Raw genomic sequence first — 11,765 nt, forward strand, 5'->3', positions numbered from 1 at the left:
ACCGTATCCCTACTAGTTGTCTGTCTAGAAACATACGTGAACCTAGGATTATGAGTTTGCTTAATGTTATCTTCAAATGCAGTAGACTCACTGATATTGAGTGGTAGATCCGCTCTTGCAATGAAGCGACATAGCTCTTTTCGAGCATTGGCAAAGTCGTACTCCCAATGACGAACAGAGCCGTCGGGGTTGTACTGCAACACCGTCTGCTTCATGGCTGCTCTACTCTTTCGCTTGCAACTTGTGGCGTGCCTCTTCAAGTGCCCCGTTCCACCCGAGGGCTTTGTAAATAATTCATGTTTGCAAATATAACACCTAGCATACCTGACACTTACCCCATCTTCCTCTTTGTAAAACCTTTCAAAGTCTTGCCAAACTTCGGAAGTACCGGCTCTTGATCTTTTAGATCCGGTGCTTGCTAATGTGTGCGCACTTGTAGAGCTTGACGATGGAACTGCTGCTGCATCACTTGGATGTGAACCAACCAGAGGTTCACCGTCGGGTCCATCATCACCTGCAGCACTGGTATCAAAGGGGTCGTAGTCCCCTGTGAGTCCTTGGAGAAAAAAATCATGATCTATGGATATATCATGATCACCGGCATCCATGATCAATGTCAAATGACACTACAAAAATTGCAAATATTCAGAGTTAGAAATAATCAAGTAATAAAACTAATAATAAAATAAGACTCAACAACGATGCAAAAAAATCACCAAGATTTCTTCAACTTCAAGACAGCAAGTTAGCATGATGACGGTTTTGGAATTGCTCGGATTTTTTTGCAACAATTCAAACTAATTTTGCAAAATTATCGCTAATTCTCAGGAACTTTGAGATAAGAATGAGAGGAGGAAACAAGAGAGCAAATGGTGTTGCTGGTGTGGAATGGAAGGGCAGGGTGCTCCTCTATTTATAGGTGAAAATGGTGATTTTTGCAATTTTTTTTGAATTTTTTGGAGCTCAAATGGTCACAAAACGGCTATAAAATTCAAAAAATCGGGTTAACGGGTTAAACGGGCCGTTTAACCCGTTAACCCGCGTGCCCCCATGTGCCCCCGCCGGCCCGTTGTGCCCCCACGTGCCGGCCGAGCCGTGCCCCGCGCACTGGGCCGTGCCGTGCTGTGCCGGCTCGGCCATGCCGTGATGGGCCGGCCGTGTCGTGCTGGGCCGCTCGTGCCCGGGCCGTGCCTCCTGGGCCGCCTCGTGCCCGAGCCGTGCCGTGCCGTGCCGGGCCGTGCCCATGCCGACCCGACTCGGCTGGGCCATGCCATGCTGACCCGCCTTGCCGCGCGCTGGGCCCAGGCACGGCCCGTGGCCTCGTGCCGTGCCGGCCCAGCCCATCTCGGCTCAGGCCGGGCCGTGCCTGGGCCATGCCTACAGTGTAGTGCTTCGGGCCAGCCCAGTAGGCACGGCCCATTTTGACATCTTTATCTGCAGGTCACTCGGGTAGTTTTTGTTAAAAAAAAAAATTGGTGTTTCACTAACAGAATTAGTAGAGTTTTAGTTTATCAGAATATTTTTAATTTTTTAAGATGGATTCTATTACAAATGATGACGTCCTCATTGTAATACATAGATGAAATAAAAAAAAATCTTTTCCCCTATATTGTGTCTCTTTTGTGCGATTATTTATCGTGAAATCTTTAGACTACACCCGGTAACAGAGATTCCTCAATGCGTTATCAGCACGAAGCTCAGTCGGAAGCTAGAGGAACGAATCTGCCTGCGATTGAACTACTCTACATTGAATCCATCCTTCACCACGCGTTCTACCGGCATCAATCCTCGCAGCATATGTATCCCGAACAAATAGATCGTTTTATGGAATTAATCTGTTTGCTAGATCACAATTTGTATATAATTGATGCTCGCACGTGGCTATACTGTTGCCACCAGCAAGCGGCCGGGCCACCGCTCGCACGTAGTTGTACTGCGCTGCTACAAGCAGTTGGGTCGTCGCCTGCAAGTGGTTGGCGCCATCGCCTACAGCACGCAACCGTGGAACCTAGTACCGATCTGTTAAAATAAGGGTTCTAGGATCATCTCCAACCATATTCTCTTCATTTTGTTCCTTTCCTGATTCCCTTCCCTGTCCTCATTCTCTTTATTTTCTCTCATGTCCAACAGTTTCCTTCAAGGAGAATCATGAAAGAAAAGGAGAGAGAATCCCGTCATGAAGGAAATGACATTGAGAATCCCTTCGTGACAGGAACCGTGAAGGAAAACCGTTAGAACGCTGAAAGGAACGAAAATCCCTTCACGACAGGATTTTGATCCCAAAAGTAAACCGTTGAGCTTAAGAGCATTGGCCACATTCGACGCATCGGTCTCCAGCACGACCCGCTCCATGCCGCACTGATCTGCATGTTCCAATCCTTTCTTGCAAGCTATTATTTCCGCTTGATGGGCATCTAACAGGAAGTTTATTTGGCCCGCGCCTACAGCAATAAACTGGCCCTCCCAGTCTCTTATCACAAATCCCCAACCTCCCTTTTTAATCTCTGGTAAATACGCACCATCGCAGTTTACTTTGTAATAATCTGTCGGGGGAGGCCTCCACTTGTTATGCAGGCCAATCGCAGTTTACTTTGTAATAATTTGTCCGGGGATGCCTCTGTTAAACATAGAAGTATATCTCTATTCTTGGACCTGCGCCTCCTGACTTACGTGCACTCCACGGTTGTAAACATCCCATTGTATGCTCCTATATATATATATATCAAAGATCACGGCCCATTGTGGCCATCCTGCGCCAATCACATTTACATGGTAACAGAGCCACAAAACTTTTTCTGAAGATGTCGTCTACCTCATCTTCTTCCTCCTCCTCCACCACCGCCGCCGCCATATCCAGCTCCTCCTCATCTACAACGTTTGCACCAATTCCCCTGCACCATGCCGTCACCATTCGCCTCTCCAAAACCAACTATCTTCTTTGGCGCGCCCAGCTCCTCCCGTACCTACGGAGTGCGAAGCTTATGGGCTTCATAGATGAATCCACGACCGCGCCGCCAAAACAAGTCGCATCGTTGACTGATGCAGGCGCCGAGCTCGTGCCCAATCCGGTATACGACTGGTGGTATGATCAAGATCAACAGGTCCTTAGTGGCCTCCTCTCCTCCTTGACTGAAGATATCCTCCAAGATGTGGTCTCTGCTACGACCTCCAAGGAGGCATGGGACAAGCTCCAACGCATGTTCTCCTCTGCTACACGGGCTCGTTCGGTCCAGATCAGGATCAATCTCGCCACCACCAAAAAGAGAGATCTCTCTGCCGCCGACTACTTCCGCAAGATCAAAAGCCTCACCTCCGAGCTCGCTGCTGCTGGTGCTCCTCTCCGCGATGATGAAGTCATTGCCTACCTCTTGGCTGGTCTTGGTGCGGATTATGACCCGTTTGTTACTTCCATGACCACCAAGAGCGAGCCTCTCACCCTGGATGATGTGTACTCCTATCTCATGGCGTTTGAAGCTCGTCAACTTCTCAATCAGGCTGAAAATCGTCTCAACATTGGCACCTCGGCCAACTACGCCGGCCGTGGCGGTTCTCCTCAGAATCGTGGACGCGGTGGTCCTTTTCCTGGCAGAAACCGTGGTCGTGGCACCCCTCTCCCAGGGCGGTCGCACGGCTCCCCCAACCAGCCACCTGCCGGTGCTCACTCTGCACGCTCTCCCTGTCAGATTTGTGGTCGGCGGAACCACACGGCGGTTAAATGCTGGTATCGCATGGATGAATCCTACCAGGATGAACAACCATATGCTGCGGTTGCTGCTACTTCATCTTACCGAGTTGATCCCAACTGGTATAGTGACACAGGGGCTACGGATCACATTACTAGTGATCTAGATCGCCTTGCCCTTCGTGAACAATACCATGGTGCAGATAAGGTCCAAGTCGGCAATGGAGCAGGTTGGCAAATCATGCATCTCGGTTCTTGTTCTATTAATACTGCTACTCGTCCTCTTACTTTAAACAATGTACTTCATGTGCCTGACATATCTAAACATCTCTTATCCGTTCACAAACTTTCCCGTGACAATAATGTCTTTTTTGAATTTCATCCATCTTATTTTCTTATCAAGGACCGAGCGACGCGGCAGCTGCTCTTGGAAGGAAGTTGTGAGTCAGGCCTTTATCCCATTAAACCATCCGATGTTGAGTCCCTACAACAAGCCCTCATGAGTGTTAAAGCGCGTCCTGATCAGTGGCATGCTCGGTTCGGCCACCCATCTACCCAAGTCGTCAAGTCTATTTTACATCTTCATAGTCTACCGTGTGTCAAGGAGTCAGGGTCTTTAGTTTGTACTGCTTGTCAATTAGCTAAAAGTCATCAACTTCCTTATAATAATGCCATTCATCGTTCTACTTCACCTCTAGATCTTATCTTCTCTGATGTATGGGGTCCTGCCCCACAATCTGTTGGTGGTTACAAGTATTACATAAGTTTCATTGATGACTTTAGTAAGTTCACTTGGATCTATTTGATGCATGATAGGACTGAGGCCCAACGCATATTTGTGCAATTTCAGGCGCATGTAGAACGACTCCTCAATACCAAAATTAAGTGTGTTCAATCAGACTGGGGTGGGGAATATCAGAAACTACATAATCAATTTTTCCAGTCCCTAGGGATCAGTCATCACGTCTCTTGTCCTCATACCCATCAACAAAATGGTTCGGCCGAACGAAAGCATCGTCACATAGTAGAGACCAGTCTTGCGCTCTTAGCTCACGCTTCTATGCCTATAAAACCCTGGGATGAAGCCTTCCTAACAGCCACTTACCTCATTAATCGCATGCCAACTCGAGTCATTGACCATTTATGTCCTTTAGAACGTCTATTCAAAGTTCCCCCAAATTACACCATGCTGCGCATTTTCGGATGCGCCTGCTGGCCTCATCTCCAACCCTACAACAAGCAAAAACTTTCCTTTAGATCCAAAACATGCGTCTTTTTGGGGTATAGTGCGCTGCACAAAGGCTACAAGTGCCTCGACATGGATTCCGGGCGCGTGTACATCTCTCGTGACGTCATATTTGACGAGTCAATCTTTCCATTTTCCACTAATCCTTCTTCTGGCGTTGCTCCGACATCCTCTAGCTCTTCTACTTTACCGAATAGTAGCAGTTTTAATATGGACATTAACCCTATGCATAGTTTGCTGCCTGTTAACTCTGTGGCTGCAGATCGTTTGGATACAGAAGATCCTGGCGTCGCGACACCGGAACCATCTCCGGGATCGGTGCCCTTATCTCCTGGCGCGACCGGTTCCTCGAAATTGGCACCGGGTACGGACACAGCTGCAACGGGATCCCCTCCGCCCTCCCCACGTGCCATGCCAACAACGCCCGATCCTGTGTCCCCTGCGGCACGGACAGCACCTGCTCCTGACGACCCAGCCGCCACCTCGACTGCAGCACCTGCCCCTGTTCCGCCCGGACTACCTGTGGTGATCAACCAATCAGGTGCTACTGTGCCTGATCCTCCTGCTCATCAGTACGGCACGAGGCTACGTCACAACATTCGTTGCCCGAAGATACGCAGTGATGGAACAGTAACGTATTCTACTATCCGGCCTTCTGATGCTGAGCCTACATCACATATTACAGCTCTTGAGAACCCTCTTTGGCGTTCAGCGATGACTGATGAATTCCAGGCCCTTATCAAGAATAAGACATGACATCTTGTTCCTCCGCATGCTGGTGTCAATGTCATTGATTGCAAGTGGATTTTTAAGGTCAAACACAAAGCAGATGGCTCTATTGATCGGTATAAAGCACGCTTGGTGGCCAAGGGTTTCAAACAACAGTATGGTGTTGACTATGATGATACCTTCAGCCCAGTGGTTAAACCAACATCAATTCGCGTTCTCTTGTCACTTGCAGTTTCTCGTGGGTGGTCTCTTCGGCAGATTGATATCCAAAATGCTTTCTTGCACGGCCATCTTCATGAGAATGTCTATATGAAACAACTGCCTGGTTTTGAGGATCCTGATCATCCCAATTATCTTTGCAAGTTGGACAAGTCCCTTTATGGACTCAAACAGGCTCCGCGTGCTTGGTTTTCTCGGCTCAGTGGTACACTTTTGTAGCTGGGGTTTCATGCTTCTAAAGCCGATGTCTCTCTATTTATATTCAACAAAGCAGGCATCCAGATGTATATTCTCATCTATGTAGATGACATTATCATTGTCAGTTCTTCTTCATCAGCCACGGATCGCCTATTGTCTCAACTCCATTCGGATTTTGCGGTAAAAGATCTTGGCACTCTTAGCTATTTTCTAGGTATTGAAGTGCATCATACCTCTACGGGCCTTGTCTTGACTCAACGCAAGTACATCTACGACTTGTTGCAGTGCACAAATATGCTGACCGCCTGTGGTGTTCCAACTCCTATGCTTCCTAGTGAAAAGTTGTGTTTAAAGGGTGGTGATCCCCTATCAACTGAAGACACTACTAGATATCGCAGCGTTGTTGGGGCTCTTCAATATCTGTCCTTGACTCGATCGGACATCTCATTTTGTGTCAATCGTGTCTGTCAATTTCTCTCTGCACCAACGACTGTTCATTGGGCTGCTGTCAAACGTATCTTGCGTTACCTTCATGCTACTTCCGATTTGGGTCTGTGTATCACCAAAACTGGCTCTTCATTGTTGAGTGCGTTCTCTGATGCGGATTGGGCCGGTGACCCGGATGATCGACGCAGTACTGGAGGATATGCTATCTTTCTTGGTGGGAATCTTGTCTCTTGGAGCTCTCGCAAACAACCAACCGTCTCTCGCTCAAGCACTGAGGCTGAATATAAGGCTGTTGCCAATACCACTGCTGAAATAATTTGGATTGAGGTCCTACTTCGAGAGCTCGGGATTTCTACAGGACGACCACCTAGCCTCTGGTGTGATAACATTGGCGCCACCTACTTGTCAGCTAACCCAATATTTCATCGACGAACGAAGCATGTGGAGGTTGATTACCACTTCGTCAGGGAACGGGTTGCATCTCGACAACTCGAGGTTCGCTTCATCAGCTCCAAGGATCAAGTTGCCGACATTATGACTAAACCATTGCCTGTAACTTCGTTCAGTCATCTACGGCGCAATCTGAACTTAGTTTCACATCGTCCAGATTGAGGGGGGGGGGTGTTAAACATAGAAGTATATCTCTATTCTTGGACCTGCGCCTCCTGACTTACCGTGCACTCCACAGTTGTAAACATCCCATTGTATGCTCCTATATATATATCAAAGATCACGGCCCATTGTGGCCATCCTGCGCCAATCACATTTACAGCCTCCACTTGTTCTGCCTAGCCTGCATGGATGGGTTACTGCTTTCTGTTAGATTGTTTGGAGGCATCTGCAAGTAGTAATGCACGTCCTTGACAACTTCATATGGGCTTCTCTTCCTTTCTCCAGCATTTTCTTTATTCCTCGCAGACCACCAGCTCCATAACAGGATAATAATTTTCCTCTGTGTTTCCTTATCAAAGCTCCAGATTCTTTCTAGCACTGATAGGGCCGATCCAAGTGACAGGAGATCAATTCGCTGTTGTTCCAAACCCAGCAACAACCAGCAATTCCTTGCCTCCTTACACTTGAAAAAAAGATGGCCTGGATCTTCATCGTATCAATGACACATTGGATACAAGGTATCCAGAGTGACACCTCTTCTTGCAATGTTTGACCGGACATGTAAACTGTTGTGGGCGATGCGCCATACAAACATCTTCACCTTGTTTGGGACTTCCTGATAGCGAGATTACTCGTTGATTAATCAAGAATCGGAATGTACATATATAGGCAAGCCTCTCTTCCGTATAATACCGGCTTATAGAAACAATATCCGGCAAAACAGGAAGGAGATTGCCATCGTATGTGAACTCGCCTAAAATAGTAGCATGCACATGCACAGCTACCGCACTAATCAAGGAGCGCTAACACAAGGATAAGAATCCTGCTAATAGTAGTCTAACACCCTCCCGCAGTCTGAGCATGGCTAGCCACAGGGAAGAACGTTCAGACTGGACCTGAACTCAGTGAAGACCGAAGATGGCAGTCCCTTGGTGAAAATGTCAGCATACTGGGAGGAGGTAGGTACGTGCAACACCCGAACTGCGCCGGCCGCGACTCGTTCACGGACAAAGTGAAGATCAATCTCGATGTGTTTGGTACGCTGGTGTTGTACCGGATTTGTCGAGAGATACACTGCACTGACATTGTCACAATAAACGATAGTGGCATGTTGGAGAGGAATATGTAATTCCTGAAGGAGCTGACGTAACCAAGTTGTCTCAGCAACGACATTTGCAACTGCACGATACTCAGCCTCAGCACTGGAACGAGATACAGTAGGCTGTCGCCGCCTTGCACGCACAAGCAGCGGCCATCCTCAACATCCGGGCTCTCGTGCCGATCACCCTTGATCTCACGTCGCCCCACTTCAACCGCTGCGAGCGGTCTCTTCCTCAACACGCTCGAGCGATATGCGTTGGTCGACCACGTGCTCTCCGACGATGACCGCTCCATCGACGTCTCGTGGAAGTGCATGGATTGCACTGTCCTCTCATGGCTCTACGGCACCATCACCCCCGAGCTCCTCAAGGTGGCGATGAACCGCGAGGACGGCCTGCCCACAGCTCGCATCGTCTGGCTGGGGCTGGAACAGCAGTTCATTGGGAACAAGGAGACCCGTGCGCTCCTCCTCGACGCCGAGTTCCGCACGTTTGTCCAAGGCGATCTGTCGATTGATGACTACTGCCACCGTCTTAAGGCCATGGCCGACCAACTCGCCGATCTTGGTGAACCAGTTCGTGACCGCACACTCATCCTCAACGCCCTCTGTGGCCTTAACGACCGCTTCGCCTATATGGCGGCGCTGATCCAACGGCAACGACCGTTCCCGACCTTCATCGAGGTGCACTCCGACCTTCGACTCGCCGAGATCACCATGCAGGCGAAGCTTGGCGCCCCAGCGCAGGCCCTCGCCGCCTCGGCCCCCCGCCCTCCTGCGCAATCGCCGTACCCCGCCGCCAGCAACAACGGCAAGAAGAACAGCAGGTGCGGCGGCAAGCGACACGGTGGCGGCGGCTCCTCCACGCCGGTCGCGCCCTGGGCACCTGCACCAACCGCGCCATGGGCCTCTTCGCCCGCGCGACCTAGTCCTGCTCCACCTGGCTGGCAGCCAGCCTATGGAACGTTCCAGGCGTTCTGGGCTGGCCCACCCGACGGGCGCCAGCTCCTCTCCACCAGGCCACCTAGCGCCTTCCAGCCACCTCGCCTGGAGGCCTTCTACGCTGGGCCGCAGCCGCTATATGGGCCGCCCCACCTGGAGCTGCCTGGGCCGTCTGCAGGAGTTCGCCCAGGGCCGCCTCCGCCACTAGCCCCACTGCCGTTGCCTCCTTCTGGAGTTGGTAGCACCGGTTGGGCTCACCATCCCGGTGGTTTTTCCTGGGACCAAAACGTGCTGGCTTCGATGTTTAACACGATGACTCTGCAGCCGCCACCGACAACAGAATGGTACATGGATACTGGTGCCGAAACTCATATGACATCAAACTCCGATAATCTGCATTTCCCATCCGTCGTCATTCTCTACACCATCCCATATTGTTGTTGGTGATGGCTCTCTTTTACCCGTTTCTAGCACCGGCTCTTCATCTTTTCCTACCGCTCAGGGTTCCCTCCACTTAAATAATGTTCTTGTTTCTCCTCAACTTATTAAGAATCTTATTTTCGTTCGTCAATTCACCATAGACAATAGATGTTCTATTGAATTTGACCCATACGACTTTTCTGTGAAGGATCTCAAAACCCGGAGCGTGATCGTCAGGTGCAATAGTTCCGGGTCACTCTACCCTCTCCTGTCATCAGTGTTTCAGCCCCTCGCGCTCACCGCCAGCTCCACCTTCACCCTTTGGCATCGGCGACTTGGTCATCTCGATCATGACGCCTTGTCCCGTTTAGTGTCATCTTCTGCCATTCCCTGTAATAAAAGCGAGTCTGAACATTTATGTCATGCTTGTCAGCTTGGGCGTCATTTGCGCATCCCGTTTAGTCAGTCCACTTCGCGAGCCGCCAAAAATTTTGATTTAATACATTGTGACCTTTGGACCTCCCCTGTTGCTAGTGTCTCTGGTTACAAATATTATTTAGTTATTCTTGATGATTGCTCGCATTTTCTTTGGACTTTTCCCCTCCGCCTAAAGTCTGACACTTTTTCTACTCTCGCTAATTTTTTCGCTTATGTTTCTACCCAGTTCGCCGCCTCTATTAAATCCGTCCAGTGCGACAATGGCCGTGAGTTTGACAACTCTTCCGCCCGCACGTTCTTCCTTACTCGCGGCGCAGTTCTCCGCATGTCCTGCCCCTACACCTCATCGCAAAACGACAAGGCCGAGCGCATCATCCGCACCACTAACAACATTATCCACTCTGATACCATGATAGCGAGATTACTCGTTGATTAATCAAGAATCGGAACGTACATATATAGGCAAGCCTCTCTTCCATATAATACCGGCTTATAGAAACAATATCCGGCAAAACAGGAAGGAGATTGCCACCGTATGTGAACTCGCCTAAAATAGTAGCATGCACATGCATGGCTACCGCGCTAATCAAGGAGCGCTAACACAAGGATAAGAATCCTGCTAATAGTAGTCTAACACTTCCAATTTTCAGATCTTCTTCCACTCGAAGCTTGTTGGATTCGAGCCCGATGAACAGGCGTCAGCTTGCATTTGGCGATCACGGATTCTGACCACTAGTGCATATGCTGATTTTACTGAGACTAAGCCTTTTGGGTCAGGATGCCATGCTGGGATGTCTTCCATCTGGTCAGAAATAGGCAATGCAAGAATGAGTTGTGCATTATCCTCACAGAAAGTATCAAGTACTAGCTGCACATCCCATGCCCCGGTAACCGGGCTGATTAAGTCTGCCACATTTTGAAGGATAAAACCACCCCTAGGAGTGATAACCTTTCTGGTTTCTCCTCTCGGAACTCATGAGTCAGTCCACATGTTCACTGAAGTTCCATCTCTGATTCTCCATATGATGCCCTCCTTTAGCAGATCGACGCCCTTCAATATGCTGCGCCATGTGTAGGAAATTCCACCCGTTCGTCTTGCATGCAGTATATTCTTCGCTAGGTGATACTTGGCCTACAGTACCTGGGCACACAAGGTATTAGGATTGAGTAGCAAACGTTAGGCTTGACGGGCTAACAATGCAAGATTAAAAACATGAAGGTCTCTAAAGCCCAGCCCCCCTTTGCATTTTGATAGAGTTAATTTTTGCCACCCTATCCAATAAATCTTATTCGTCTTATCTTGTTGGCTCCACCAGTAGCGGCCGATCATTGAAGATAATTATTCACAAAAGCTCTTTGTCAAATCAAAACATGACATAGCGTAGGTGGGGATGGCTTGTGCCACGGCCTTAATCAAAATTTCCTTTCCCGCTTTTGAGAGCAGCTTCTCCTACCAACCTTGAATTCGAGCCCAAATCTTCTGCTTTATGTACTAAAAAATGCGCTTTTTTACCTTCCCAATGTACATTGGTAGCCCTAGATATTTCTTATTATTGGTAATTTGTGTGATACCCAGGGCTTTCAGGATTGTGGACCTGATGCTTGTAGGAGTATTGGGGCTGAACATAATTGATGTCTTCTCCTTGTTGATCATTTGACCAGAGACCTCTTCGTATATGGACAGGATGCGCTGCAAACTTCTTGCTACTTCAGCTATATCTTTGATCAACATG

The 11,765-nt window shown here is 49.0% G+C and overlaps 1 non-coding gene across 1 annotated transcript; it reads left to right on the forward strand.

The window, feature by feature from the left end:
- The first annotated feature begins 3,335 nt into the window (after positions 1-3,335).
- Positions 3,336-3,475, forward strand: LOC133923338 (small nucleolar RNA Z247). The gene has a single exon (XR_009910594.1). It is a non-coding gene; the product is annotated as a small nucleolar RNA Z247 (small nucleolar RNA).
- Positions 3,476-11,765: the final 8,290 nt, after the last annotated feature.

Source organism: Phragmites australis, chromosome 6 (genome assembly GCF_958298935.1).
Source record: "Phragmites australis chromosome 6, lpPhrAust1.1, whole genome shotgun sequence".
Taxonomy (NCBI): domain Eukaryota; kingdom Viridiplantae; phylum Streptophyta; class Magnoliopsida; order Poales; family Poaceae; genus Phragmites; species Phragmites australis.